Source organism: Theropithecus gelada, chromosome 15, assembly GCF_003255815.1.
Source record: "Theropithecus gelada isolate Dixy chromosome 15, Tgel_1.0, whole genome shotgun sequence".
Taxonomy (NCBI): domain Eukaryota; kingdom Metazoa; phylum Chordata; class Mammalia; order Primates; family Cercopithecidae; genus Theropithecus; species Theropithecus gelada.
In genome coordinates this window covers 87,108,041-87,121,912 of record NC_037683.1, presented here as the reverse complement: position 1 = coordinate 87,121,912, position 13,872 = coordinate 87,108,041, and the positions used below count along the sequence as shown (strand labels likewise).

Here is a 13,872-nt window from a genome sequence, read left to right as displayed (position 1 = left end):
AAGAAAACAAAACAAAAAAAGAAAAAAGAGAGGTGCCATGTGTACAAAAATCAGTGCATATTTATGAACTTTTTTCAAATATATTTCCACACATCTTATCTAAATACATAATACAGAAGCCTGTGTGACTTGGGCAATGTGGTCCAGGAGGGCTTGAGACTAACACATCCACCTTGGCAAAAGGACATAAAATATCTCTTAAGATCGGAAAAAAACAGCCTTTTGTGTATTTACTTAGTTTATGAAATGTACTCGAAATACTATTCTTATTTTATTTTTCTCATTTTGTTTTTGCACCAAGGAGACTGCAGTCAAATAAAATTAAACAGATAATACAAGCGCTCGTTGGGGCAGCCGCACTGCAGCAGCATGTCCATGCTCTCCTGGTTGTAGGCCTGCTGGGCGTAGGCCTGCTGGGCGTAGGCCAGCGCTGTGTTCCCTTGAGCATCTGGGCCATGACATCCACCCCGTACCAGATCAGGAGCTGCACCAGGACCACATTCCCCTTGCAGCAGGCCAGATGCAACACGGTGCAGCCGTCTCCCTCCCCGCAGGTCTCCTTCACCTCCTCCCGGGAGCCATGTGCCAGTGGCAGCAAGTCCTCATCAGTGGTGGCCCACAGCAGGTGCTGGCCCAGGGACAGCTCTGTGCAGGGTGGCGGGGCCAGGAAGAGCTTCTGCTCGTACTTGGCACGAATTCACCGTTCCTTCTCTTCCCTTGTGGAGTCTACTGAGGGTTTTGTCCGCCCCTGGTGGTTCTCTTCCCAGACGCTGTTGGCTAGCTCGTTCCCGATGGAGAACATCACCTTGATGTGCCGGCTTGGCCAGTTATCCAGGTCCAGAGATTGGACTTGGGAAAGGTGGGTGCCAAGATTCCGGTGGATTCCTGAGCACTTGAAGCACATGAGGACTCCCAAGTTCAAACTGGCCCAGTTAGGATTCTGGATCTCGCAGTCCACACAGTGCGAGTTCCCCTGCACGTTTCCGATGGACTGCAGGTCCATGGCCTTGCTCTGGCTCCTCAGCTGGCACTTGCTCTTGCCGCTTTGGCATGACTGCAGGCTGGCCAGGATCTGGCTCTAGATGGCTTGAAGCCAGGCATCTCGCTCCTCATACGTCGTGGCTTCAAAGTGCCACATTTGGCCAGTGAGGGACACAATGATAAAGTTTTCTTCTTGTTCTTCAGCAGTGCCAGACAGGTCATGGTCTTTTAAGTTGTTAGTGCTTTTCTTCCTTTAGTGCTTCTTTCTGTTGGCATGAGGAGAGGGGGCAGGTAGAGCTTGGGGCTAGTGGTGCTGGAGATACTGGGGCTGGAGCATACGGAGTCATCCAACCCTGTGTCTGCGTGGGGTGAGATGTGTAAACTGCTCATGTCCTTGACTAAGCCATTGGTTTTAGAACTGGAGATGGGCGCACAGGCGGATGTGGCTAGGAGTGGCCTCTTCCCTGGGACTTTCACAGTGGTTCTCCGAAGGTCAGTCTCTTTACCATGAATATTCTTCATGTAATCGTGTAAATTCGGATGATAGGTCAGCACGTCATTGACACACGGTGTGACATATTTCTTTTTCCATTTCTTCAGCCATTTGCCACTTAGCTTTAATAGCATGCCCTGTTTAATGGGGATGGCTCTGCCGCTCCTGATGCTGTCTGCACGACTCTTCAGGCCTTTCCTCTCTTTGTCTGGGTTGCACCGTTTCTGAGAGGTAAACAGGTTGGACCAGGCTTGGACTGCTTGCAAATGGTCGTGGGTGTGTTGGCAGTGGGAGGAACATCCATCCGAAGTTCCTCCAGGCTAGTGCTGGGAGTCGATGGACTGGGGGAGGAATAGTCACTTAAACTCCCACCTCCATTTCATGTCTGGCTGATGTGCACAATGGAAACCGTAAATAAGTATAGCCGTCATCAAACATGCTCAAAGGAAAGCACAGGGTAGTTGTTTACTTGAAGCCAATTTCCTCTATGAGTTCTATACAAAGCCTCAGTAGAGTGAGTCCCATTAGCAACCAAGTTGAACTGATTGAATGTAGATACACCTGAATTGCTGACTGCTTTTTGTAACTAAATACTCCTCTCCTGTCTTCCAATGAATGGTCGTTTTTGTTTGCAACTTGACCACAGCAATCCCTGGGGCTCTGGCTCTGCTCTCAATAAAGAGTTGTGGCTGTGCGTCTTTTAATGACACCTTAGGACCCTCCTGCCTCCACTTCCTTCTCCATAAAATAGAAACCTAACTTGTCCCTCTAAGTTCTAAAACAATGGAACTTACCAACTCTCTTTTCTCCCTTCTGTTTCTTCCTTGCATGGCAGGAACTTTCAGATTTTCTTTCTTTTACTAACAAAGCACTAAAAATGATTTTGTCCTACAAAATCGAGAGCCATAAAGTGGGGTACCACAGCCCTAATTCAATAAAGATGAATACTCAACATCTGGCAAGTAGTATGTGCCTGACAGCGTCCGCACTGTGCTATGCTCATTTAACCCTCAGAAACAATCTCATTTTACAGATTTTACAGGAGTTGAAATGGAGAAGGTAAGTAAACTCCCCAAGGCCACATAACTGCTAAGGGTGGGGCCACGATTTGATCCCAGGTAGTCTGAATTCCCCAATTCCTCAAGCATGATTATCAGAAAGTGTATTAGTCTGTTTTCACACTGATATAAAGAAATACCTGAGGTTGGGTAATTTATAAAGCAAAGAGGTTTAATTGACTCACAGCTTCGCATGGCTGGGGAGGCCTCAGGAAACTTAAAATCATGGCAGAAGGAGAAGCAGGTCCGACTTACATGGTGACCGCTCAGAGAATGTGAGCATGTGAAGGAGAAACTGCCAAACACGTATAAAACCATCAGATCTCAGCTGGGCACGGGAGCTCACACCTGCAATCCCTGCACCCTGGGAGGCCAAGGCGGGTGGATCAACCGAGGTTAGGAGTTCGAGACCAGCCCGGCCAACATAGAGAAACCCCATCTCTACTAAGAATACAAAAACCATCTGGGTGTGGTGGCCCATGCCTGTAATCCCAGCAGCTCCGGAGGTCGAGATAGGAAAACCACTGGAACCCAGGAAGCAGAGGCTGCAGCAAGCCAAGTTCATGCCATGGCACTCCAACCAGGGCGACAGAGTATATGTCTGTTTCTATTTTAGCACCATGATGTTCTGATTACTATAACTTTGTTTTCTATTTTCATGATGTCCCCAGCTTTGTTTCTACTACTTTTGAATGAGCCATATGTAATTTTGAAATCAAGTATAAATATTTCTCTTTTATAATGTGATTTTATTAGCATATACTGAGTAGTCTGAAAATGATTAGTTATGCTATTTAATTATTGCTGAAAAGATGGCTTAAGAATGACTATTGAGAAATAAGATTTTTGGAGATATCAAACAATATTTCATATAAGGAATGTATAGTACATGTGTTTCTGCAAGAGGTAAAATTATTCAGTTTCTTAAGTAGTAAAATTGAGAGTTAATTCATCTTTGGATATGTGGCTATGTGGTATAAGGCTGTGGTAGCTAACTGGTTTGGAAGTGCTTTATTTTCCACTTAATATGCTGTATTCTGTGAGTCTTCAATTATATGACCATGTTGAAATAGGCCCAGAACTGCTATCTTAAGTAAGATTTTGGCCCAGATAGTTAGTCCTTTTGTTAGAGTAGGTAACTAGTCAGACATGAGCAGGGCAGGAGAGCCCCACCCCCACTAGCAATGTCAAGCAACCATCAGGCGATGGTCAGGTGGTTTTCAACTGTCTCTCTAAAATAATAATTGGTCGCAGTGATAGGAAAGTGCTGAGAAGGGGAGGGCGTGGTCCCTTCCATTATATGGAGGGTGGAAGGGAAGTGCTGGGTAGAGGAGGGCGTGGTCCCTGGCTAAGTCTCCACCCCTGGGCCTGTGCCTGTGGACCTAGGTGAAGACAGGCATATTTGTTTTCCTGCCCAAATGTTGCATTTCCCAAAACCACCTTGGCCTGCCATACCCCTATCTTGTGCCTATAAAATCCCCAAGACTCTAGCAGGCAGACAAACATGGGGCTGGATGTTGACAGGAGCACAGGGACCAGCAACATCATGTTAGTAGGTTACCGTTAGGAAGAATGACACAGAGTTTGACTGGGGCAGGCAGAGGAGTGCCTGGGCCACTGAGTGGTCTTACTCCAGGGGAAAACCTTCCCACTTCATCTCCTTCTGGTTTCCCCCATCTGTTGGCAGCTACTCAATAAAACCTTGCACTCATTCTCCAAGTCCAGGTGTGATCTGATTCTTTAAGTACACCAAGGCAAGAACCCAAGCTACAGAAAGTCCTCTGTCCTTGTGACAAGGTAGAGGGTCTAATTGAGTTGATTAACACAAGCTGCCTATAGACAGCAAAACTAAGAGCACACTGTAACACAGGCCACTGGGGTTTCAGGAGATGTAAACATTCACCTCAGACACTGCCGTGGGGTTAGAGCCCCACAGCCTGCCTGCCTGTATGCTCCCCTAGAGGTTTGAGCAGCAGGGCACTAAAGAAGCAAGTCATGTCCCCAATGCATGCCCTGCGAGGGGTACAAGGGAACTTTTCCCATTTCAACAGCTGGTACCAGGGGAAGGGAGTCTCCTAATAGAAAAAAACCTGAAGCTGGTAAGCAGCTGCTTTCCAGTAAGATTTCAGGAGTTGGGCGTGTGGGCTCACACATGCACCCTAGAGGCAAAATGGCCAAGTTTGACTGTATATGTTCTTACAGGAACACTTGACTGGTAAGGGAAGAATGCCTCAAGTGAGCATGTGTAGAACTCCAGTAAACACACTGCACATGCGGCCTCCCAAGCGCTGACAGTCCACTGCACATGTGGACAGCCCACCCCAAGGGAAGAATCAAGGAAGAAGTAACGCAAGACCACGGATGCCTGCCAACATATTAAACCCCAAGTCAAAGGTCACATTGCATGCTTGATCTCTCAAGGCACCTACTTAGCTCTCTTCCAAGTGTACTTTACTTCCCTTCATTTCTGCTCTAATTTTTAAAATAAACTTTCACTCCTGCTCTAAAACTTGCCTTGGTTTCTTACATTGCCTTATGCCCCTCCATCGAATTCTTTCTTCTGAGGAGGCAAGAATTGAGGTTCCTGCAGATTCATACAGATTCACCACTAGCAACACTTTCTTGGCCAATATAAATTTGAACTGTGATGGAACCTCTTCAGGCATGTGCTTTATTAAAGCCCATTAATTTTCATTATTGGTCACCAAAAAAATCTCATGCTTAAGATGCTAGGCAGCAACATAAAATATCTGCACTCTGGGTTTTTTCAAAAAATATAACCTTGAAATATTTGCCTTGTAATACTTTTCCAAAACGGAGCTATGAGAAATTGCATTATGGAAGATTGCTTGAGGTCCATGCCATCATCTATTGCTCTAGGGCTGTTTCCTAAATTGCATACTGTTGAACATAATAACTATATACTAATACATGGTTCTACTAAGTTATAAAAACAAACAAAATAGTTCAGCAATGAAACAACAAATAGACTAACAAAACTAATAAGACGTATTGAACAGCGTTAAATAGGTTGCTTAAAGAAGGGTAATTCAGAGCCCCAAATAGGTTGTTTACTCTGTAGCCTGAAGAGCGGATTTAAAGGGTCGAGTTTCACACAACAATCTGGTGGAACCATCTTATGACATTAGTGGATTAAGCTCTGGAAAGACTATTTGATGTTCTAAATTATTCCTTTAGATTAGACCAGAATGGCATTCTTGGACCCCATTAATTTGACAGTCATAAAATATATGTTTACTCAATTATACATCAGCGTTCTTATCACTTAACCTAGAGGATGTTGAAGCTGCATGAAGTTAATATTAATTCAGTGCTAAAAATGTGTCAGGCACTGAACTAAGTACTTCACAAAACTCACCCAATATTTTCCTCCCAAGAGCTTTAAAAAATTGGTACTGCTTTTCCCCATTTTACATATATAAAAAAAAACCCTGTTAGTTAAGCAGCTCCCTAGTTAACCAGGATTCAACCCTAACAATAATTGCAGGCATTCTTTCTTAACCACTGCTGTACAGAGCATGTATTATGGAAAAACACTGGGATACTGCAGAAATAATTCTCTTTATAAAGACCCGTGGGGGAAAATTGATACAGGATTCATTTTGAAGATAAGCTGTGCTTTCCTTAAACAACTTGTTTGTTTTTATTTTAGTGATGCTGTGAATCTTATAACCCTTCATTTTTCTTTTGTGCTTTGACCTACACGTATCTCAGAATCAAAATTGGAGATGACTTATTAACCACATAATATCACATAGTATATACCTTCTCATATAATAATCTTGCCTTTATTTAATTCCTCACATATTTTAACTTCAATATTCTTATTATTTATTCTCTTCTTTGTTTTATATATTTTGGTATAAGCCTCAGATCTTAGATAAAAACTAAACTATAAGCAAATATAGACATGCATATTTATTGAAATGTATGTTTATACTTTTCATATTGTATTTAAACTAAAAATGAAAAGTATAAATGAATTAATTAGTTTATAAAAACAAATCTTCACACAACTTTGAGAATATGAGCATTCAATTCAATTTATATTTGAAAAATATTTAGACTCAAAAAAATGCAGTATGCTATGTACAATTAACATTTATAGCTGTAATCTTATCAAATCAGGTAAGCTACTGAATCACTTGCATAAACAAATGCAAAATCTCAGTGATCTGAGATATATCCTAAAACATTTTGTGCTAAAATATATTTTTATACTTCTTATAACTGCAAATGATTCACATGCCAAGTAATTGCAAACAATTGCTGCTAACCCTTATGATTTCAATGATAGAGACAAAAATGTCAGGGAACACAACAATCATTTCAAATGAAAATGTCAAGATATCCATTAGAGAGGCAAGAGAGCCACATGATAAATGTGAAAAGGTCAGTGTTCTACAATGCTGCCTTTCCATGGAATGCTGCTCTTCTTTATTTTTTGATGAGGTACATATTATTTTCACAACTTGAAACACGTTTAAAAAGCAGACATTATAAAATATGGTTCATGAGTCATGGTAGATTGAAGAACACACCATATAACAAAGTTCACCTTGTACTCATAACTATGCCTCCAATATGCGAGGTCACAAGCTGAATCACCATGGAGAAGAATTTGATGTAAGAAATTAAAGTTTCCCTTTGGGATGACTAGTGCTTGGGGTGTTATCAATGCATAACCAGTTAAATTCCCTCATGCTATGTTGCCATAAGTTTCATCACCTACAGCAATGGGAAGCTTGCCTCTCCTTACTCATGTTTGTGTCTTTGAAATGCCAGAAAAATATCAAGTTCTGACACTATATTTACAATATTGTTATTTCCAAAATGATATTATAGTCTATCTTCTTGTTTTCTATAATCCAACAATGCTTTGTAAATTGTGCAACAATGGCTTTAAAAATTATAATGTTGAAAATGACTAATACAGACTCTTCTTACCTACTGGATCCAAATGTAGGAATCTCATTTTCTTAACTGGTAATAACCGAAGGAAAGGAAAGAAAAGAGTGAAAGTTTTTACTTATCACATCATTTTTATAGAAATCAAGTCTTTAGCACATATTCCTTTTCTGTAGCTAGTTCTACAGATGTACTATTAATGGCCACTTTCAGAATGCCAACATGAAGAATTTTTCAGTGGTAATAAAAAGGATACACTGTTCTCTTTTTTCTTTAAACATTGAAAGATGAAAAAGTATATAGCTGCCAAGCATTGTTCTGTCCCTTTCATTTTGGGATAAATGAAAAATAAAAAATATTTTGAACTTAAATCCAATTGGTTTCAATACAAAGTAAAAGAAAATTGGGATACTATTCATGTAGTCTCAAGTGGTAGGTACTTATCAATTTGATTATTATAGCCCATATGTGCTTTTATGCTTGTTTATTTAAATATGTATGTAAATATATGTCTTCAATATTAACTGTTAGTATAATACATTAGTTAAATGGATTAATGTAAATTATATTACCTAATTTCTGATATTAAAACATAGAGAATATATTGGTATGCTGGGAATTTAATATCTGAAACTCTCTCTCTTCTCAAAGCCATGTTTTACTTTCCTGTCATTGTAATAAATGTAATTTTTAAGTTCTTTAAACCTTGGTAACATTTTTTAGAGTCTTACTCAGAGTTTTTATGTGTAAAATGAGGCCATTATGAGTACCTATATCAAAGGATTACACAGAAAAATAATACATGAACTGCATTTAATATTGTGTTGGCACTTAAGTGATTAATACATGTTAGCTATTATTATTGTTGCTGTTTTTTATATTAAATGAGAAACATGAAAGCTGAGTGAACACAAGGTATGTGGAGTCCCGGTGATTTGCTCCCTGTTATAGCCTTATAGTTCATCCCTATATCCACTGAATCACCATGGACCAGGGCTTGGTTCTTAGAATACAGCTCTAAAATCTGGTTTAATTTTTTGGTTTCCAAAATGAGTTCTAGAAGTCAGCATCATTAACCAAACTCAAAAGGGACTAATTTAAAAACCATAATGTCTAAATGACTTAAAATAGCAGGTAAATAGAAAGATCATTAGCATCAGTTATTTGTTGTGGGCACCCATGTATTTTTAATAAAATGATCGGTGAGATCAATGTATTGATCAGAAAGCATCCTAATCAACATAGAAGTGGATCACTTACAGTTTGGACTTTTAAAATTTTTATTTCTATTCAGCTTGGCCATCTAGACAAATTGTTTCTCTTCATCCTCCGCATTGAAGATGATTCTTATGACACAAATATGAACATGTCATGTCTAGTTCCGATAGACTCTTTTCCCAGCATAGTGTTAGACAATTAGTAAACACTGCCACGTTTTCCCCATCCAATGTTCCAGTTTCCTGCTGCTCTTTAGAAGACATCCAAAGCACCTCTTGGCATACTGTGGTAGGCAGAATAATTGGCCCTCAAAGTTGTCTACATCCTAATCCTGAGAACCTTTAAATATGTTACTTTACATGGCTAAAGAGATGTTGCAGATGTAATTAAGTTAAGAACCTTTAGTTTGGGAGGTTATCTTGGATAACATGGGTGGGCCCAATGCAATTAAAAGCCTCCTTATAAAAGGAAGGCAGGAAGGCATGAGGGAAATTTAAAGGTACTGGACTGCTGGCTTTGCAAATGGAGGAGGAGGCCATAAACCAAGAAATGCAGGTGTCTCTAGAAGTTTAAAAAGGCAAGGAAACAGATTCTACCCTAGAGCCATCAGAGGGCACACAAGCCCTGCCATTTCCTTGGTTTTAACCAGTGGGATACATTTCAGACTTCTGGCCTCCAGAGCTGTAAGAAAATTAATTTGCGTCAATTTACTAAGTTTGTGGTAACTTGTTATAGCAGCAATAGAAAAATAATACACACTGGAAAAAAAAAAAAAGTCAACCTTCTTCTCCAAACACTCCTGTGGTTTTCCACTGAGGTCAAAGTAAAAGTGAAAACCCTAATTATAATAGCACACCGGACTCATGTAATCAGGCACACTCCCACCACACCATTTACAACTTTTATCTTTCTTGCTTCCTCTTCTGCAGTTCAACTGCCCTCCTCACACTTTTTTTGCATATGACGGGTGTGCTCCAATCCTGCCTATGCCTCTTTCTGGAACAGATCTTGCTCCTGCAGCCTATATGGTTCATATCCTCAATTATTTCCAGTTGTATCACATTTAGAAAGAGGCATTTCTGACCACCCTATTAAAAGTCCTAATACACCCACCCCTTTCTAACACTCCATATTCTCCCTGTCTGCTTTTCTTTCATCAGTAGCACTTACTATATTCTAGCATAGTAATTTGCGTATTTAATTTGTGTACTAAATTGATGAAAGCTCTAAGAGGGTGAGAAGTCATATCTATTTTATTTAATGTTGTGTCTTCAGTGCTTTACACATAGTAGATACATAGTAAATTTTTTTTTAATGAAAGAAATAAATGACACATTAGGTTAGAGTTTTCACATGAAAATTATATTTACTTGTATTTTTCATGACTAAATTGACTCATATATCTCATGGAGATATTGAAAACAACATAATCTTTATATCATTACATTTACAAACCAGCTTCTCCTTAATAACACAAATTAATGTTTCATATTGTAAAAAGCCCTTTCTTCTATAAATCCTTTGATCACTCATTAAGACCTAAAAAGTGAGTATTATTTTTATCCTCATTTTATTGATTAGAAAATTGAGTTTCCAAAATAGTTATCTTCCCCAGAATTAAATAGTAGAGTACTATTTTAAACCAGGTCAGCTTTTCCAATGGCCCCTTCTCTTTTTTCATCCAACGTCTTTCAGCATCTGGTTAACCATGTTCATACTACTATACCTTTACTAGCCTCAAGTTTCCTGGTAACCAGAAACATTTTCATGAGTGTCTAACAAATTAGAAGGTGTTCATGGATTATCATCATTAGTGGTAGAGTATATGTCTTAACAGAAACTTAGAGGAAGCTGAAAATGTATAGATGACCTACTCTACAGCTGAAATGTCAATAGGGGCTTTGCAGTTCTTGTCTCATAAAATCTTCTCAAACAAAGAAACTGAGATATTAGCACTGTTTTATAGGAATCTGACAATTATCAAATGCTCGTGAGATTTCAGAGCAAGCAGAGCAACTTTCAGATATTGTTCACTGGGAATGTATAATATGTGGTTCAGCCTCTTTGGAAAACAGTTTGACAGTTTCCTTTGCTGTTAAATTTTTACTTACCATATGACCCAGACTACATATCTCAGAACCAAACCAAAATCCTACATATTTACCCAGAGAAATGAAAACATCTGTTCATACAAAACACGTACATAGCAACCAAAATGTCCATCAACTGGTAAATGGATAAATATGCTATGATTCATATGTACTCTTCTGGTCTCAAGCATTTTGGGTAAGGGGTACTTAATCTGTATTGTATATTTTCATTTAGATGACATTTTGGAAAAGGTCAGACTATGAGGGTCAAACACAGATCAGTGGTGGTTAGCAGCTGGAGTTGGGAGTGGATACTGGCTGCAAAAATATGAGAGAAACTTTTGGGATGATGCAAATGTTCTCCATCTTGATTGTGGTAGTAATCATATGACTAATTAAGTTTATAAAAGTCAGAGACTCATACTCCTAAAAAGAATAAATTTTCTGTGTATCTCAATAAGCAAAAATACATAAAAATAAAAATTTTAACTAACGTGATAGAAAAATTAATTGTGCAGAGCTGGGACTTGAACAAGCACTGTTTGTCATTAGACATTTCATGCTATGACTCTCTCGTACCACCTAATCATTAATTAACACACTTACTTATTTATAAGTAATTCTATTCCATTTTAAGGTTTTATTTTGCTTTTATTACATTTGCCATGATTACATTTAGTGTTACTTCTCTAGAAGTTAGTGATTACAGATTAGTTTACAGACTTAGTTTTAGAAATGTTATATGTTAACCTTTGACTAGTCATCATAGGAAAGTTAGCCATACTACAATAGCTCAGCTTGTTAATTGCTAAACTGAGAATACTGAATTCTGTTTCCAGGATTTCTCTTGTATTTCAACAATTCTGGTAGAAGCACCTCTTTGTTTGACTCGGAACACTGAATTTATATTTTCCTCTTTGTAATATGTAGAAGTTTTGGTACCTGTTACTAGGATTACAGGTCCTGGTAACCAATATATTTGTGACTGCATTTTTATGCCTCACTGGGCTTAGCACAATTCACGTTTTGAAGAGAATTACCTCTTTATTTTCTTTGTGATTTTCCTACTTTCCTTTCTGTACTAGTTTTTCTTTCTCTAGAGGCCAAAGGCTGTAATGACTGCCACCTGAGAAACTCATCTGTGTCCATTTAGTAGCAAAACGTGCATTAAAAACGATTCTGTGAATGGACAAATTTGTAGAGAAATAAATATCTAATGGTAACATTTTAGATAATGTGGATGGAATCATTTGGGAACAATATATTTTCTTAGTGTCTTTAGAAGTCACCCTTACCTAAGTGACCAGTTTTACCTAAACCATATCAAATAGCCGATGCTGGGAGTCGATGGTAATTATGTAGGAGTAAATAAGCATTTCAAAAATGCACCATAAGGAAGTTCTTATTGCCAAAAATTAAAAGTTCAATTTCTGTGGGATTATTCATTTAAAATGAGAGATCCTATGTGTAAGCTTACTTTTCTACCCTTAATATCTGATCGTCAAGAGGAAGATTATGCCACGAGACATTGAAAATTCAGTGAGCTTCTTGTCACAGTCAGAGATCTTCTACTTCCATCAGCAGCGTTAGAAGTGTTTTCCATCTTCCTTTTATTCTAAAGTATCTCTTTGCCAAGAAGTGGTCCTTTTATTCTTCAAAAACATTAAGAAAGACTTGTTTATTTAGCAGAGAATTCACTTTTCTGCAACTGAAGTGCATCTTCCCTTTCAGGTGTTCTTAAAGATGATTGCATAGCAAAGACTGTACGGATGTTCTGATTCTTTTAGAAATTCTTTAGGTTTACCCATAGAATCTTGCAGTACTGCCCCAATGAATGCAGTCTGGAATTTCAGATATGTAAACACAACTCAAAATTGTTTTCTACTATAGCATGATAATTATAGTACATAAAAAATTTCACAGTCTTCTGAATAATTATGTACCTCTAAGGTATAATTTTTAAACTTAGGCATTAATAATTTAGTTACCAGAAACCTATGGAAAACAGTTTTTTTCCTTTAAAAATCTGTGTTTTAAGAATCCTGAACTTTTTACAATTCTCCTTAATCACGTCTATGATAACAAAGAAAGTATGCTTTGATATTTCCTCTTTCTCCAAACATACTGAACTTCAGTTATTGCCTTAATCATTTGTCATTTCTAAACACATACTTGAATAAGATTAAATTGCAGTATGCCTTGTATAGGTTGGCACTGAATCTGCATCTTTTCATGTTTGATTTCATGACTTACATGTGTTTAATGAGTTGTAAGTTGTTCTTATGTGTTGATTTATTTATTTATTTTGAGATGGAATCTCACTCTGTAGCCCAGGCAGGAGTGCAGAGGCGCGATCTCGTCTCACTGTAACCTCCATCTCCTGGGTTCAAGCAATTCTCTGCCTCAGCCTCCCGAGTAGCTGGGATTACAGGAACCTGCCACCACATCTGGCTAATTTTTGTATTTTAATAGAGACAAGGTTTCACCATCTTGGCCAGTCTGGTCTTGAACTCTTGACCTCGTGGTCCACTCACCTCTACCTCCCAAAGTGCTGGGATTACATGGTGAACCACCATGCCCGGCCTCACATTTATTTTTCATTACAGACCACAATCAACTCTGGATCATTAGAAGATTTTCTAAAGCGAGAAGCAAGTGGGGCAGCAAGGAGTCGAGTAGATATACCCACTTTTCTTTCAGACGACCATGATGTTCAAGAACTCCTGGCCTCACTTCTTGCATTCCAGAGATGAAGTCTGCCATTCTTAGAACTCTCACTATTCTGTTTGACTAATATTTTGGTCTTTTCTTATGCCAGTGATACATTAAATAAATTTCTTAGATATTTGTGGACCCTTTTCCATATAATTTTCTCAGAAAAATTGACGTTTTTGTCATCTCATTTTGTAGATGCATTACAGTTATTTATATCTGGACATTTGAATGACTGGTGGATTTGTTATTATGAAATTGTTGCTGTAGACATACATATTTAGGTCTCTTTATGAACTTATGTTTTCATTTCTCTTCTATAAATACCCAGAAATAAAATTGCTAGATAATATAAGTTAATGTAGATTTAAATTTATATTAGCATACTATT

General features: G+C 38.5%; 1 pseudogene; it reads right to left on the bottom strand.

Annotated features, from left to right (window-relative positions):
• Positions 1 to 311: 311 nt before the first annotated feature.
• On the bottom strand, positions 312 to 13,532 carry LOC112607744 (annotated as a pseudogene).
• Positions 13,533 to 13,872: the final 340 nt, after the last annotated feature.